This window comes from Papio anubis, chromosome 9 (assembly GCF_008728515.1).
Source record: "Papio anubis isolate 15944 chromosome 9, Panubis1.0, whole genome shotgun sequence".
In the NCBI taxonomy this organism is placed as follows: domain Eukaryota; kingdom Metazoa; phylum Chordata; class Mammalia; order Primates; family Cercopithecidae; genus Papio; species Papio anubis.
Genome location: NC_044984.1, coordinates 4,113,817 through 4,131,802, shown reverse-complemented (window position 1 = coordinate 4,131,802; position 17,986 = coordinate 4,113,817). Strand labels below are relative to the sequence as shown.

At 43.2% G+C, this 17,986-nt stretch overlaps 1 pseudogene; it reads right to left on the bottom strand.

Moving 5' to 3' along the window:
- Positions 1-14,783: 14,783 nt before the first annotated feature.
- LOC101003304 lies at positions 14,784-17,067 on the bottom strand (annotated as a pseudogene).
- Positions 17,068-17,986: the final 919 nt, after the last annotated feature.

Genomic DNA, 17,986 nt, shown 5'->3' with positions numbered 1-17,986 from the left:
ACTCTTAGGGGTTTTCATTGAATTAAACACAACCTCTAGCACCTTGTCTGACATAGACTTGCTTGATCAATGTTATTAATAATCAATACTATTATTAATAGCACACTAATTACTGCTGTTTGACAAAGGGTAAAAACAATAGAACTGCTAATGATAATACTCCAAACCCAACTTAGAACAAAACTCATACAAGAGCATCGGCCATAGAGCTAAGAGGTTGGCCCTTTGGCTGCCATCCACAGCCATGCAGCTTGCACCAAGAGGATGCTCCTCTGAGCTTCCGGGTCCTCATCCCTCAAGTGAGGCCTCCGTCTAAGTATCTAGAGTCTAAGGATCTCTATGGCTCCTTCTAGCTCCAACATTCTACAAGTCTAGGAATTTGGCTTTGTAACCTGGCAAGGGGCTGAAAAAAGCGTGGAAACTGACGGTTATAGCAAAATCAAGCCCGCAGACCTCTTGCATCCCAGCAGCTGGAGTGGTGTTCGTGGTGCCTGGCTGCAGGGACAATACAGAAAGGCTCTTGCTACAACTTTTGAAGAATTCTAGGTCAAACCATACTAATTGGTTGACCTGTAGAGATGAAAAACCTTTCTCCACATTAGGGTTGACATGCACAGGTCATACCAGTGGTCAAGTCCACCCACTCTATTCTCAGCTGTTGGATTCTCTGGGTGGCAGAATCTCCATCTGCTCACACAGCTGTGCTGAGAGCTGAAGGGTCTGGGGTGGTCTCTGTTCACCGGCCAGCTGTTTAAGCAGCAGGCAGGGGGAGCTTCCCCTGGCTTCCTCAGGACTGCAGCTGTTCAGAGCATCATGGGAACAAAGGCTGACTTCTATGACAAGAATGTGTCAAAACCAATTTTTCTTAATGCAGGAAATTATTTCAAGTTGAGTTCTAAACTAGTCTAAACATGTTCCCTGCAACATAAAACATAGTAATAAAGTGCCTAAAAGGGTGTCTCATATAGAACAGGTACTCAGTAAATGTCAGTTCCTGGATGCCTGGATGCCTCAGCCTATATTAATCTCTGTCATTCATTCATTCGTTCATTCATTCACTCAGCAAACCCTTTTCAGTGCTGTGGGTTCCAGATATTGAAGACACCATAATGAACAGCACAGACAAAATCCCTGCCCTTGAATTTTGTAGTCTGGTGGGTAGAGACTGACAATTGGCAATTACAATTAAAAAAAAAACAACAACAAAGACAACATGCATTCCGTTGATCAAATATGTACTGAGCATGTAGTAGTGCCAGACCCAGTTTTCGGTATTAGGGATACAGCATTAAACAAGACACACATAGTTTCTCAACTTAAAAAGCTTTACTTCTAGTGGAGAACCAGGCAGTAACCATACGAACAAATGAGTAAAAGGGTTTCGTGATGGTGCTTGAGGGAAACGAATGTAGCACGGGTGAAGCACAGCGGGAGAATGTACTGCTTTGACAGAGGGAGCCAGGCTTCAATCATTTCTAGAGAACACAAAGCACAAATAAAACTTCCATTGCCCGCATGGTTATGTCACTGGTTTTCCCGTTGCGGGCTGTTAAACACCTCTCCTGTGTAAATGTTTCTGGAGCACTGGTTTGCCTCCTTTCTTGGATGGCACAAGGGTAAGCTCCTCAAGGTCAGGAACTGTATCTCAATTTGAGGGCTAACCCTAACCCAAATACACTAGCCAACTACTATAGGTTGAGTATCGCTCATCCAAAATGCTTGGGAACAGCAGTGCTCTGGATTTTTTGTATTTCCAGACTTTGGCATATTTTGCACACAATGAATATCTGGGGGATGAGATCCAAGTCTAACCACAAAACTAATTTATTTTTCATATACACCTTATACACATAGCCTGAAGTTTTTTGTTTTGTTTTTTTTTTTTTTGAGGCAGAGTCTTGCTCTGTCGCCCAGGCTGGAGTGCAGTGGCCGGATCTCAGCTCACTGCAAGCTCTGACCTCCGGGTTCACACCATTCCCCTGCCTCAGCCTCCCAAGTAGCTGGGACTACAGGCACCCGCCACCAAGCCCGGCTAATTTTTTGTATTTTTAGTAGAAACGGGGTTTCACCATATTAGCCAGGATGGTCTTGATCTTCTGACCTCGTGATCCGCCCACCTTCGCCTCCCAAAGTGCTGGGATTACAGGCGTGAGCCACCGTGCCCGGCCGCCTGAAGGTCATTTTATAAAATATTTTTAAAAATTTGGGCATGAAACAAGGTTTGTGCTAATTACTTAATGTGTAAAAATTTTCACTTGTGGCATCAGGTCCACACTCAAAAATTTGGATTTTGAAGCATTTCAGATTTTGGATTTTTGGATTAGGGATGCTCAACTTGTATATTTGAGGGATTTCTTGACTGAATTTAGCAGAGAATGGGTAAGGGTGCTCTCTGACTTGATTGAAGATGCATCTGCAGTGTCTCCCTCACAAAGATCTTAAGAATCAGGGGCTTATGGAACAGGGACAGGTGGGGATTGCATGGTGGAAAAACACTGAGGAGGAGCCCTGCAGAATGAGACTCTAAAGAGTTCTAGAACACACAGGATTTAATTCCAGTGAAAAGCATGGAATGACATGGTGGACAGTTGGAAACAAAAGCTGGCTCTTTCCCACCCCTGCCATCTGATAACAGTCCTGGCAACACCATGGCCTCACTTCTCCATCAAGGTTTTAACCATCCAAACCCTCTTCCTTCCAGCCCGAGTGTGTGCGATAAAAGTGACGCCGGCTATTAACTCTGTTCGAGAGTGAGGAAACTGAGAGAAAAGGGAAGTTAGGGCAGAAACCAGGAGTAGACGGAGCTCTCCTAATTCAGGGTTGGTAGCATAATTTGCCAGATCTACATGAACTGCATTCATCCTTAACTTTTTCGTGCGTTAGAATAAATATCTGACTTAGAATTTTTATTCAAAAAGTGTCTGAACCTTCCTTCTCTGTGACGCCTTCGCCACTGCCTAGTCTTCTTTTTCTTCACTTCCAGCTTCCAGCTTCCTACATCTTCTTCTTGGGTGGCAGGGAAGGAACCGTAAGCACGGGCAGTGTGGGAGGCGAAGACTCAAGGTTGCAGCTCAGCGCAGCTGTCACTGATTACAGAAGGGTGCGTAAGATCCCCAAGCACCCGCTGCTTTGCCTCAGTTGCTGAATGCAGATTTGAAAACCACAGCAAGCGTGAAGACCAGAAAGGACAGCTGCTGGGTGGGTCAGGCTGGTGGAGATCTACCCCAGCTCCCAAGCCTAGCTTCTACTTTCTCCACCTGGGTTTTCTTCCCTTCAAGAAGATGTGCAGGGCCAGTGTGGATGGGCAGTGCCACATGAACCATGCAAAAGAAGGCAATTTCCTATTCCGTACCAACCTCCACGGGGATCTCCTTGCAATGACTCCCCTGGGTTCCACCCTCTTCCCTTGCAGGCACCATACAGCAATCACAGTAGTCGTTGAAGACATAGATCTCGTGTCTCTACCCTGCTTAAAATCCTTCAAAACCCCACCCTTGCTCTAAGAATAGTCTCAACATGGCTTCTAACCCCTGCTTACTTCTCCAGCAGCAGCCCGGGTCAGCTCTTCTTGCCTGACTCCTGCCACACTTCCTTCTGATCCTCAAAGAGCCAAAGACTCCCGCCATGGGCTTTTTTTTTTTTTAAATTTGAGTCAAGATTTCACTCTGCTGCCCAGGCTGGAGTGCAGTGACACGATCACAGCTCACTGCAGCCTTGAACTCCTGGGCTCAAGCGATGCTCCCATCTCAGAAGGACATCTACCAAAGGCTGTTGGTCAAGCTGTTCAGGTTTCTGGCCAGATGAACCAACTCCACCATCAACCACGTTGTGCTGAAGACGATGTTAATGAGTCGCTAAAACTGACCACCTCTGTCTCTTTCCCGGATGATGGGGAAGATGAAACTTTCTGGCTGGAAGAACAAAACAGCTGTGGTTGTGGGGGTCATAATGGATGTTGAGCCCGTGCTGGAGGTGCCCAAACTCAACGTGGGTGCATTGCATGTGAGCAGCAGACCCACAGCCATATCCTCAAGCCTGGGGGCAAAATCCTCACCTTTGCCCAGCTGGCCCTGGCCTCCCCTAGGCCTGTGGCTTCAGCCTGCTCTCCCATCCTTACAAGGGCCAAGGTGTACAGGCATTTCGGCCAGGCCTGGGAAACCCCACATAGCCACATCAAACCCTATGTCCACCCCAAGGGCCAGTCACAGCTAAAAAAAACTAACCCTGGGTCATATCCTCTTATTTAAAGATTTTAGGATCAGAGGCAATGGTTCATTCCAGTAATCTCAGCACTTTGGTATGCTGAGGTGAGAGCATCACTTGAGGTCAGGAGTTTGAGATCAGCCTGGGCAACATAGCAAGACCTCATCTCTATGTCTCTACTAAAAATAAAAATAAATTTAAAAAATTTAAATTTTTTTTAAATTTGCTGAAAAAACAAAGAAAAAAGTCACTTCCCTTCTAGTCTGAAGAAAGTTTCCTGGGTTCCTCAGATTAGGTTATACGCCCCACTATATTTTTTCATAGCATTTTTTTCATTTCTGTAAGGTAGCCTCTATTATATTAATAGTGATGTGAATTTAAAAAAAAATGGTTTAAAAAATTTTTAGTTGCTGTTCCTGTTCTCCTCCTCTTCCTCCTACTTTCTCTCTTCCCCCTTTCTTTCCTCTCTCCTCCTCCTCCACGCCCTTCTCTTCCTCCTCCTCCTTCGATAACATCATCCTCTTAGCTCCTAGGACACAGCCTGGCACTCTGTGCATATTTGCTGAATGAGTGTGTGGCTCTGTATGCCCTAGGGGTTGGGAGGATCTTTAAGATGATTGAATCCCATGAGTCTTCTTTGCAGCACCGCGGCCGGATGTCCCTAGCCTCTGCTGCAATGCCTCTGTACTATGAACTTGTAGACCCCCAGGGCTGCCTATTCTGTCTAAGGAGGCAGCCTCACGACATGGTTAAATACTCAGGGTCATACCCAATATGTTATTTAACTCTTCTCAGCCTCTGTTTCTTCAACTGCGAAAAGGTGGTCATAATAATACCCACTCCACAGCAATGCTGCAATTGTGAGATGAGATTAAGCATGTGGAGCACAGCGCCTGGCACCAAGTGATGGTTAAATACATGTGATTGATTGTCCCGATTATTATTTTATCGTAACCGTCATCAGTCTGTCTTCAGATGGTGACGACAGAAGGTGAAGTTGTTCTTACATTGCATCTTGATCAATTTCTCTCTAACTTCTGATTCTCCCTTTGGGTTTGCAAGTTCCACCTGACAACCACTGGTGTCAGAGGCCAGCACCTTGATGAATACATGTCTTCTCTTCTCTAGCTTACCATGGGACAGATAGCTACTGCACCAGTTTCAGCTCTTCTCACCATCTTGGCTTCTTTCTGAATAACTCCTCTTTTGCTATGTCCCCTTACTTCTCAGGCCATCCTAGGGATGAAGAAAGTACTGGGCCAGGCCAGGCGCGGTGGCTCAAGCCTGTAATCCCAGCACTTTGGGTGGCCGAGACGGGCGGATCACGAGGTCAGGAGATCGAGACCATACTGGCTAATATGGTGAAACCCCATCTCTACTAAAAAATACGAAAAACTAGCCGGGCGAGGTGGCGGGCGCCTGTAGTCCCAGCTACTCAGGAGGCTGAGGCAGGAGAATGGCGTGAACCAGGGAAGCGGAGCTTGCAGTAAGCTGAGATCCGGCCACTGCACTCCAGCCTGGGTGACAGAGCGAGACTCTGTCTCAAAAAAAAAAAAAAAAAAAAAAAGAAAGTACTGGGCCATACAGATCCATGGGCATCCGTGTAGAGACTGCCAAGAAATTAGGATTCTCCTGCCTCTGCACCCAGCCAAGGTTAATAAGCTTCATGGTCTGTTCAACAAACCTGTGGGGACCCGGTCCTCCATCGTGGGATGGGAGCTGAAGGAAACTCAGGTCTGGCCCAAGCCAAAACCCATCTATTCCAACCTATCATTTCTTTTCTGCCTACTTCTTCTGTTTACTTTTTCTGTTGCTGTTGAGAACAGGTCTTGCTCTGTTGTCCAGGCTAGAGTGCAGCAGCACAATCATAGCTCACTGCAGCCTCAATCTCCTGGGTTCAAATGATCCTCCTACCTCAGCCTCCTGAGTAGCTTGGGACCACAGGCACATGCCACCACACCCAGCTCATTTATTTTATTTTTGTAGAGACAGGGTCTTGCTATGTTACCCGGGCTGGTCTGGAACTCCTGGGCTCAAGCAATCATCCTGCCTTGGCCTCCCAAAGTGTTGGAATTACAGGCATGGGCGAAGAAGGCTATTAAGTGCCCAGTGCCTGGAAAGTTCCTTTCTTTCCTGAATTAATACACCAAATTAGTTCCTGCTAAAGTGTTAATGACTAACCTCAGTTTCCCTTCTTGCCAGCCATCTGCCCTCCTCCACAAAGGGCTGAATAAATAGGAATTTTAGACATAAGTGGCAGAGTCTGTGAGGGACTAAATTTTGAGCAGGGGGAGCTCTCACGCAGGGCTCTCCAATATACACTGTGGAGGTAGCTTCCTTTTCCACCTATGCAAAAAACCAACCAACCCCACAAATATCTGGTAGAAAGAAGGGCTGTTCCAGCAAAGAATCAATTAATATGAAGACCGCCATCTACTGGCAGATGGTATCTACTGACCCCATTGGTGCACTAGATAAGTTTTGCCATTGCATGGGGTTTCCTGATTGGATTGCTTGAATGCTGAGAACCAGTCCTCTCGCCCATTCCTTTTGCCTAATTTGCCTTCTTCGTTTATTCCTTTGTTACTTTGATTCCTCAACATATACAATATCTCACAGAGCCTTTATGCTACAGGGGATCTGTGGAGGGTATAACTGTTGTGTGTCATTAACACTTTAGTATGAATTAACTCATTTGACTACCACTAGTCCAGAAGTTAAGAAATTCCAATTTGTTCCCTTTTTTCTCCCTTTCTTCCTCTCTTTCTCCTATCACTGAATATAGAAGTCAGGCTCAAAAACACACCTTAACTCTGGAGAGGAAAGGACTTCAGAACATTTTCATACCAGAAGACAGCTGTGGAAGGTTTAAAAAGGTATCAGTACACTGGCCTTCCTTACTCCATCAAATCTCATTTGTGCCCTTCTCAGAGTCTCTAAAACAAATGCAACTCCAGGAAGTCTCCCCAGTCTCTGAGATCCCATATTTCCAGTTCCTTCAACCTCTCCAGCTGTCTGCTCCATCTTTTTTTTTAACAAGAAGTGTAAATATCTTCACTGTATTCTTATGCACATTTCATGTGTGGTACGTCTGTTTCATGTGTGGTCTGTCTGGCCTCTTGTCATGGGCTGTTTACTTCCTGGAGACACTTTGGTTTTTCTTTCTCAGTATTTCACCATTGCACTAAGTCTAAATTGTGGCACTGTTCATGGTATGTGCTGCCTGCACATTGTGGGACGTTCCCTGGTCAGGGTTTGAACAGTGGGGAAATGGTGGCTTGGAAGGTCTTGGTGAAGCTCAAAAGATGTTCTACGTCTCTACACACCTATTTCTAGGTGTGGTTTGCAAGGAGCAGGTATTAGAACCACGGTTTACAACCTGCAGTGTGAGTGTCCCTGAAGAGACAGGAAGACTTCCCAGGGGGTATTTGGGCATGAATTGTTTTAAGGCACTCCATTTCCAGACCCTGAATACCATATCTGCCTTCCCCTGAATTGATCTAGCAGACAGTGCACCTGCAGCTGGGGGGTCAGGCTGGTTCTCTAGTCCTGGCTGCCCTTTCTCAATAGCCCTTTTCCTACTTTACAAAAAGGGGGAAAAAACCTGTTAACTCTCTCCCATCCCAAATCTTACTTACTACGGTGCATTAGGCCAAGTGTACAAACTTCCATGGCATCCAAAAAAGGACAACTGAAAATATTAATGAAGGCAACATAGATCTCTAAGGTCTTGTGTCTCCCTCTGTCTTATACATATGTCTGTGACAGGCAAAGCATGGCATTAGACGCAGGGTGGTTTAACCTATTTTGGGAGTATTTTGAATTCAGAGAGGTTGTGTGGTAAGGCAAAAATATGACAACAATATTTGTCTAATGACTCCCCCTCATCGTTCCCCCAAGGATTGTCAAAGAACATGTTGTCATCATGCAAATCTCATGAAAATAAAATAAAGTTAGTGAAGGTAGGAAGTATTGAGGGTGGTGGCATATTATTTCATCCCGGTGATAAATTCATGGTACAGTTTCATGCTCTATCACTATCTATCTATCTATCTATCTATCTATCTATCTATCTATCTATCAATCTATCAATCATCTATCTAATCTAATCTAATCTAATCTATCTACTATCTTAGACTTAGAATGCAGAATGTTTGTCTTGGGGACATATATTAACTCATTGATTTGGCTTGAAAAATAAAAACTGGCTGGGCACGGTGACTCATGCCTGTAATCCCAGCACTTTGGGAGGCCAAGGCAGGCAGATCACGAGGTCAAGAGATCAAGACCATCCTGGCCAACATGGTGAAACTCCATCTCTACTAAAACTACAAAAACTAGCTGGGTGTGGTGGTGCATGCCTGTAGTCCCAGCTACTCAGGAGGCTGAGGCAGAAGACTCGCTTGAACCCGGGAGGTGGAGGTTGCAGTGAGCCGAGATAGTGCCATTGCACTTCAACCTGGAAACAGAGAGAAACTCTGTCTCAAAAAAAAGAAAAAAGAAAAAAGAAAAAGAAAAACTAAGTGTTTTGGTGGGGGACAAAGAATAGTCTACTCTGGGCAATTAATTTTATGACCCACTTCAACAAAAAAGGGCCATAAATTGAATGTGCTAAATTTTCAGCTCTTAAAATTTCCACAATAAAGTATATGATAGTACAAAATCAATGTACAACAAAGTTTTCGTAAACTTATATTGAAATGAAAAATATTTCAATTTCTCCAACCCTTTTTAAGTATATCAAGTTAGAAGGTGCCTTTATGAGAAAGAATAACAAGCATAATTAACAATCATTTAATAAGTCTTGATAAAGTATTTTAGGTGATTTCCCAGAAAAAGAGGACTTAATGACCACAAAGACTAGGTAATAAATATTTGCAAGTCAGATGTTTTCCAATTCTTTGCTTTCAACAATATCAGGAGAGGACCTAATGGAGTTGTCAGCTGATAGATTATTAAAAATAATTCTTGATGATAGGGCAGTATGTTATTTTTGGCATAGAACTTGGAGAGAGTTCAGAGAGCTAAATCATATTGCTATAATAAAACTCCATCCAAACTTATTTACGTGAACAAGGTTTCCCAGTAGGAATAGAATGGATGCTATTCCTTGTCTAACTCTAATAACAAGTAGTATCATGTATGAATACATGAATTAATTAAAGATAAAAGCCTTATTTGGCTGGGCGCAGTGGCTCACGCCTATAATCCCAGCACTTTGGGAGGCCGAGGTAGGTGGATCACGAGGTCAGGAGATCGAAACCATCCTGGTTAACACGGTGAAACCCCGTCTCTACTAAAAATACAAAAAATTAGCCAGGCGTGGTGGCAGGTGCCTGTAGTCCCAGCTACTCGGGAGGCTGAGGCAGGAGAATGGCCAGAACTTGGGAGGTGGAGGTTGCAGTGACCCAAGATCGTGCCACTGCACTCCAGCCTGGGTGACAGAGCGAGACTGCGTCTCAAAACAAACAAACAAAAAAATGCTTTATTCATTTCAGTAAGAGATACGAGGCGGGTGGATCACTTGAGGTCGGGAGTTCGAGACCAGCCTGACCAATACGGAGAAACCCTGTCTCTACTAAAAATACAAAATTAGCCGGGCGTGGTGGTGCATACCTGTAATCCCAGCTACTCCAGAGGCTGAGGCAGGAGAATCGCTTGAATCGCTTGAACCTGGGAGGCGGAGGTTGCGGTCAGCCGAGATCGGGCCATTGCACTCCAGCCTGGGCAACAAGAGTGAAACTCCGTCTCCAATAAAATAAAAGAGATACATTACTTTTTTTTTTTTTTTTTTTTTTTTTCTTGAGACGGTCTTGCACTGTGGGGCAAACCAGGATATTGATATTGATACAGTCAAGATACAAAACATTTCTGTCACCACCAGAATTCCTGAAGTTACCTTCTTATAATCGCAACTGCTTTCCTTGCATTCTCTGACCCTTAATCTCTGGCAGCCACTCATTTCATCTCCATTTCTAAGATTTTGTCATTTCAAGAATGTTAAATAAATGGACTCATACACATTGAACTTTCTGACATTGGCTTTTTCTTCTCAGCCTAAGTCTCTGGAGAGCCATCCACGTTGTGGAGTATATGAATAGCTCCTTCCTTTTTCCTGCTGAGTAGTACTCCCTGCTTGGATGTACCATGGTCTGTTTAACCATTCATCCATTGAAACACACCTGGGTTGTTTCCAGCGTGGGACTACGGCACAGAAAGCTTCCATAAACCTTCGTGTGCAAGCTTTTCGTGAGCATAAGCTTTCACTTCTCTGGGATAAATATCCAGAAATGCAAGCGTTGGATCACGTGGTAATTGTGTGTTTAAAATTTTAAAGAAATTGCCAAACTCTTCCAGGGTGGTGGTGCCATTTTACGTTCCCTCCACAATGTATTAGTGATCTAGTTTCTCTACATCCTCACCAGCATTTGGCCTGTCACCATTTTTTCCCACATTATTTTAAGTCAAATTTTAATTTTAAGATAGTTCTAGATTTACAGAAAAGTTGCGAAGATCGTACAGATTCCTCATACACCCCTCGCCCGGTTTCCCCTACTGTTAACATCTCTTCATTTGATGGAATCTTTGTCACAACTAAGGAGCCGGCACCGGCACACTTGTGCTAACTAAACTCTGCAGTTTATTCACGTTACTAGTTTGCCCCGCTGTCCTTTCTCTGACTCTGGATACCACAGTACTTTTCTTTGTCATGTCTCCTTAGCCTTTTCTTGTCTGTGAAGTTTCTCAGACTTTCCTTGTTTTGGATGACCTTGACAGTTTTGAGGAATGCTGGCCGGGTACTGTGTAGAATCTCTTAATTTGGGTTTGTTTGATGTTTTTCTCATGGCAAGCCTGGGGTAATGGATTTTGGAAGGATAGCCACAAAGGGCAGTGCCACTCCCACCACATGGTATTGAAGGGGCATACATGCAATTGACATGACTGATGCTGTCGACCTTATCACCTGGCTAAGGGCGTTTGCCAAGTCTCTCTCCTATAAAGTTCACCTCTTCCTCCCTTTCCACACTTTACGGTCCAAAGGCCAGTTTCCGAGTGCCAACCAGTACTCAAATGGTTAAGAGTTAAGCCCCATCTCCTCGAGGGAGAAATATCTGCATAAATTATTTAGAATTACTAGAATTCTCCTTTATGCGCCGGGCTCACGCCTGTAATCCCAGCACTTTGGGAGGCCAAGGCAGGTGGATCACGAGGTCAGGAGTTCAAGACCAGCCTAGCCAAGATGGTGAAACCTCATCTCTACTAAAACTACAAAAAATTAGCCCAGTGTGGTGACAGACGCCTATAATCCCAGCTACTCGGGAGGCTGAGGCAGGAGAATCACTTGAACCTGGGATGCGGAGCTTGCAGTGAGCTGAGATCGCGCCACTGCACTCTAGCCTGGGTGACAGAGTGAGACTCCGTCTCAAAAAAAAAATTCTCCTTTATGGAAGATTTAACTATTTTTAAGAGTTCATAGATGTATTTTAGAGCAGTTATATTTTTTCAGACAAATTGAACACAGTGCAGTGTCTCCAGAGTTCCTCTCCCTCTCTTCCCCCGTCACCTCAGCAGTTTCCATTAGTACCATCTCCCATTAATGTAGTACATTTGTTACAATAAACAAATCAACCTGGATGTATTATTCGCTAAATTATTAGTTGCAGTTTTTGTTAACTAATTTGATACATTATGAACTTAATTATAATCTAGATATTGATCTATTTTAGCTGAAGTCCACAGTTTACACTAGGGTTCTCTTCCTGTTATAAAGTTCTCTGGATTTTATCAAATGCATAATGTATCATGCATCCCCCATACAATATCAAAATAGGTACACAGCACCCAAATACACTCTGCAAAATAGTTTCACTGCCCTGAAAATCCTCTGTGCTCTGCCTATTCATCCCTCCGTCCCCCTCACCGTTTGGCAACTACTATCTTTACTGTGTCTATAATTTCACCTTTTCTAGAATGTCATCTAGTTAGAATCACACGGCACGTGATTTTTTTTAGATTGATATCTTTCACATAACCATAAGCTTTTAAGGTTCCTCTATGTCTTTTCATGGCTTGATAGCTCATTTCTTTTCACCCTGAATAATACTGCATTGAATTCATGTCTCACAGTTTATCTATTCATCTACTGAAGGATATCTTGGTTACTTTCAAGTTGTGGCAACTAAGAATAAATCCTCTATAAACATTCATGTGCAGATTTTTTTTTTTTTTTTTTTTGATATGGAGTCTCGCTCTGTCACCCAGGCTGCAGTGCAATGGCACGATCTCAGCTCACTGCAAGCTCTGCCTCCCGGGTTCACGCCATTCTCCTGCCTCAGCCTCCTGAGTAGCTGGGACTACAGGTGCCCACCACCACGCCCGGCTAATTTTTTGTATTTTTAGTAGAGACGGGGTTTCACCGTGTTAGCCAGGATGATCTCAATCTCCTGACCTCGTGATCTGCCCCCTTCGGCCTCCCAAAGTGCTGGGATTACAGGCGTGAGCCACCGCGCCCGGCCTCATATGCAGATTTTTGTATGGCTATGTTTTCAACTACTTGGGTAAATACCGAGAAGTGTACCTGCTGGGTCATATGGGAAGACTACGTTAAGAAACAGACATTCAGATGAGGGATAAAATCCTACACATTGGGTACAGTGTACACCACTCGGGTGATGGGTGCACCAAAATCTCAGAACTCACCACTAAAGTACTTACCCATGTAACTAAACACCACTTGTTCCCCTAAAAACTATTAAAAAAAAAAAAAGACATTCTTCCAAGTGGCTATACCATTTTGCATTCCCACCATCAATGAATGAGAGTTGGTACTGTTCTACCTCCTCCTCACCATTTGGTGTGTCAGTATTACGAATTTTCACTATTATTCTGATGAATATGCCATGGCATCTTGATATTTTAATGTGCATTCCCTAATGATGTGTGATATTAAGCATATTTTCATATGCTTATTTGTCATCTGTATATCCCCTTTGGTGAGATGTCTGTTCAGATCTTTTGCCCACTTTTTTTTTTTTTTTTTTTTTTGAGATGGAGTCTCGCTCTGTCGCCCAGGCTGGAGTACAGTGGCGTGATCTCAGCTCACTGCAAGCTCTGCCTGCTGGGTTCACGCCATTCTTCTCCCTCAGCCTCGCGAGTAGCTGGGACCAGAGGCCCCGCCACCACGCCTGGCTAATTTTTTGTATTTTTAGTGGAGACAGGGTTTCACCGTGTTAGCCAGGATGGTCTCGATCTCCTGACCTTGTGATTCGCCTGCCTCAGCCTCCCAAAGTGCTGGGATTACAGGCATGAGCCACCGCGCCTGCCACTTGCCCGCTTTTTAATTGGACTATTTATTTTGTTATTGTTGAGCGTTAAGAGTTCTTTGTATATTTTGTGTACAAATTCTTTATCGGATATTTGTTTTGCAAAGATTTCCTCCCAGTCTGTGGCTTGTCTTTTCATTCCCTTAATAGTATCTTTCACAGTTTTCACTTTAATAAAATATAAGTTACCACATTTTTCTTTCATAGATTGTGCTTTTAATGTTGTATCTAAAAAGTCATCACCAAACCCAAGATCATCTAGATTTTCTCCTATATTATCTTCTAAAAGTTTTACAGTTTAGCATTTTACATTTAGGTTCATGATCCACTATTAATTATTTTTTTGTGAAAAGGGTAAGGTCTGCATTTTGTTTTGTTTTGTTTTGTTTTTTTGGTATTTGTATGTCCGATTGTTCTCAGCAATGTTTGTTGGAAATACTGTCCTTTCTCCATTCTATTGCTTTTGGTCCTTTGTCAAAGATCGTTAGACTATATTTATGTGGGTATATTTCTTGGCTCTCTCTTCTGTTCCATGGATCTATTTGTCTATTCTTTCACCAGTACCACAGTCTTGATTACTATAGCTTTATAGCATGTCTTGAAGTTGGGTAGTGTCAGTTCTCCAACTTTGTGCTTTATCTACTTCAATATTTGTTGAGTATTGTGGGTCTTGCCTTCCCATATATACTTTAGAATCAGTTTGTTAATATCCACAGAATAACTTGCTGGGATTTTGACTGTGATTGCGTTGAACTGATGGATTATTTGGAAAGAACTGACATCTTAACCACATTGAATCTTCCTGTTGGTGAACGTAGACTTTCTCTTCAATTACTTAGATTGTTGATTTCTTTCATCAGAGTTTTATAGTTTTTCTCATGTAGTTTCCTTGCACACATTTTGTTAGATTTATTCTTAAGTATTTCATTTTTGGGGGTGCTAATGTAAACGGTGATGTTTTTAATTATAAATTCCAACTGTTCACTGCTTGTATATAGGAAAGCGACTGACTTGTATATTAACCTTGTATCCTGCAACCTTGTACAGTCATTTATTAGATCAAGTTTTTGTGTATGTGAATTTTTTGAATTTTCTACATAGACAATCATATAATCTGCAAATAAAGTTTTCTTTCTTTCTTCTCAATTTCTATACTCTTTATTTCCTTTTCTTTTCTTAACTTACTAGCTAGAACTTCCAGTATGATGATAAATAGGAGTGGTGAGAAGAAACATTCTTGCATTATTAATTCAAATATTTTTATGGTGCCAATTTTAAATAGTTTTATTTAAGACATTGCATTTTCCACTTACAATACAGTGTTTATGAAGTGCGATGTTATTTCCTTCCCCTGTGCGTGTGTTCCATATTCAAATATTGAGAATGCCCCGTAACTTACTATATAGCAGCTGAACTTTTTTAAACTACCACAGAATTTGCTACAAATTTAGATCCTTCAATGTTTTACATGTGTGGAGCAATGCTACATCTACACTTGGGTTGGCTTAATCAACCTCTTCCATGGTGGGCCCTGAGGAAGAACCACCAGAGGGAGGAGCTCCACCACCAGGGAATCCCCCAGGCATTCCTCCTGGCATGCCTCCTGCACTCTGGCACAGCTTGGCGATGATGGGGTTGCAGACTTCCTCCAGCTCTTTCTGCTGATCTTCAAATTCTTCCTTCTCGGCAGTCTGATTCCTATCGAGACAGTCGACAATTTCATTACACTTGTCCAGAATCTTCTGTTTGTCCTCCTCATTAATCTTGCCTTGAAGTTTCTCATCTTCGACAGTTGCTTTCATGATGAATGCATAGGATTCAAGTGAATTCTTGGATGACACTTTGTCCCTCTGCTTTTCATCTTCAGCTCTGTACTTCTCAGCTTCCTGGACCATATGTTCAAAGTCTTCCTTGCTCAAACAGCCCTCGTCATTAGTGATAGTAATCTTGTTATCTTTTCCTGTACTCTTGTACTCACAGCAGAGACGTTGAGGATGCCATTGACATCAATGTCAAAAGTGACTTCAATCTGAGGAACACCTCGGGGTGCAGGAGGTGTGCCTGTGAGTTCAAACTTACCGAGCAGGTTGTTATCCTTGGTCATGGCACGCTCACCTTCATAAACCTGAATAAGCACACCAGGCTGGTTGTCAGAATAGGTAGTGAGGATCCGTGTCTGCTTGGTAAGAATGGTAGTATTACACTTGAGGAGGATGGTCATGACTCCACCAGCCGTTTCAATACCAAGGGAAAGAGGAGTAACACCAACGAGCAGCAAATCTTGAACATTTTCAGACTTGTCTCCAGACAGAACGGCTGCCTGGACAGCTATACCATATGCAACAGCTTCATCAGGGTTGATGCCCTTATTCAGTTCTTTCCCATTGAAGAAGTCTTGGAGAAGCTTCTGAATCTTGGGGATACAAGTAGAACCACCAGCCAGGACAATATCATGAATGTGTGACTTGTCTAGTTTGGCATCTCAGAGGGCTTTCTCTACGGGGTCCAGGGTGCCATGGAACAGGTGAGCATTCAGTTCTTCAAATCGGGAATGGGTAATGGAGGTATAGAAGTTGATTCCTTCAGACATAGAATCGACCTCAATATGGCCTGGGTGCTGGAAGAGACAGTATGCTTAGTATGTTCACAAGCAGTACAGAAGCATCTTATAGCTCTCTTGTTCTCACTGATGTCCTTCTTACGCTTGCGCTTGAACTCAGCAATAAAATGGTTGACCATTCCGTTGTCAAAATCTTCTCCACCCAAGTGGGTATCTCTAGCTGTAGATTGACCTCAAAGACCTCAATAGTGAAGATTGACACATCAAAAGTGCCACCTCCTAGGTCAAAGATCATCACATTTCTTTCTGCTCCAACCTTTTATCTAAGCCGTAAGCAATAGCAGTAGCAGTTGGCTCATTAATAATTCTAAGTACATCGAGACCAGCAATAGTTCCAGCATCTTTGGTAGCCTGACGCTGAGCATCATTAAAGTAAGCTGGCACTGTGACCACAGCATGGGTAACAGTCTTCCCAAAGTAGGCTTCTGCAATTTCCATCATATTTGTCAGAGCCATAGAGGATAACTTCTCTGGATAGAAGCTTTTGGTCTCTCCCTTGTGTTCCACTTGGACCTTGGGCCTGCCAGCATCATTCACCACCACGAAGGGCCAATGCTTCATCTCAGACTGGACAATAGCATCATCAAATCTGTGTGCAATCAGACGTTTGGCATCCAAAACCATGTTGGTCGGGTTCATTGCAACTTGATTCTTTGCGGCATCACCAATCAATTGTTCAGTGTCCGTAAAGGTGACATAGCTGGGTGTGGTTTGGTTTCTCTGATCACTGGCAATTATCTCTGCTTTTCCATGCTGGAAAACACCCACACAAGACTAGCCGGTGTCAGGATCAATACCAACTGCAGGTCCCTTCAACATGGTTGCTGGCACGTAGGCCTGGCTCCAACAATGAAGAAAGACACAGGAACCCCGAGAGCTGCAGGCGAGTTCAATGAGCTAATTCAAATATTTTTATTTCAGCTATTCTGATAGGTATGTAATTCTATCTTATGATTTTTTGCATTTCCCTAATGACTAATGATATTGAATATTTTTTCATGTACTTATTTGCTATCTGTAGATTCTCTTTAATGAATTTTTTTCATGTCTTTTGCTTATTTTCTAATTGGATTGATTTTTTCCTTCTGAGTTTTCAGAGTTCCTTATATAATCCAGACGTGAGTATTTTATCAGATATGTGGCTTGTAAATATTTTCTCTGTCCGTAGCTTGACTTCTCATCCTCTTAACAGAGTCTTTTGCAGAGTAAAAGTTTTTGGTGTCAAGGCTAAGAACTCTTTGTTTATGCCTAAATCCTGATGATTTTTTTCTTTCTTTCTTTTTTCTTTTTTTGAGACTGAGTCTTGCTCTGTTGCCCAGACTGGAGTGCAGTGGCCCGATCTCGGCTCACTGCAACTTCCACCTCCTGTGTTCAAGTGATTCTCCTGCCTCAGCCTCCCGAGTAGCTGGGACTACAGCGCGTGCCACCATGCCCGGCTAATTTTTGTGTTTTTAATAGAGATGGAGTTTCACCGTGTTAGCCAGAATGGTCTCAATCTCCTGACCTCATGATCTGCCCGTTCCGGCCTCCAGAAGTGCTGGAATTACAGGCGTGAGCCACCGCGCCCAGCCCTGATGATTTTCTTCTAAAAATTTTATAGCTTTACATTTAAATCTTGACCCATTCTGAGTTAACTTTTGCATAAGGTATGAGACTTGAGGATTTAAAAAAAATTCTTCTGTATTTTCTTTGTCTGTGGATGTCTAATTGCTTCAAAATCATTTATAGAAAAGGCTACTTTTCGGCCGGGCATCGTGGCTCATGCCTATAATCCCAGCACTTTGGAATGCCGAGGCAGGCAGATCACCTGAGGTTGGGAGTTTGAAACCAGCCTGATCAA